This window comes from Cryptotermes secundus, unplaced genomic scaffold, assembly GCF_002891405.2.
Source record: "Cryptotermes secundus unplaced genomic scaffold, Csec_1.0 scaffold843, whole genome shotgun sequence".
Classification (NCBI taxonomy): domain Eukaryota; kingdom Metazoa; phylum Arthropoda; class Insecta; order Blattodea; family Kalotermitidae; genus Cryptotermes; species Cryptotermes secundus.
The window spans coordinates 600987-601455 of record NW_019731994.1 but is presented as its reverse complement, the minus strand read 5'-3'; positions in this window follow the sequence as shown (position 1 = coordinate 601455).

Below are 469 nucleotides of genomic sequence, written 5' to 3'. Positions count from 1 at the left end.
TCCCTCTTACATCTAAATATTCCTTGGGCACCCTGTACTCAAACCCAGCTGTTTATGCCTAAGTTCTTCCTTTATTGTGAGAGACCATATGCAAAACCAACAGGTACATATTACATTATGTAAACACATTTTAACTTTTGTCTTCGTAACAGATGTATTCGATTCAGGTCATTAAATGGTTCAAATCAACAAAAGTTCAATTAGCTTTCTGGTTGCAAGAAATCGTAGCAAAAGCCAAATAGCCTAAGCGGTTGATGTGGGTAGAGAAGTCAGATGACGCAAAACGTGACGTCATAGCGTAATGGGGTAGAGATCGTTTTAGTTTTGCGGCCCGATTGGGAATCCAGGTAAAGGTCACGTGGGTGCAGGGTTGTCCATCCAGCTGTGTAACCGCAGGAATAAATGGAGGTTCAATGAGAAGCTTCAGCTGCATCAGTCAGAAACAGATGAACTCCAGTTACTGTGGCTA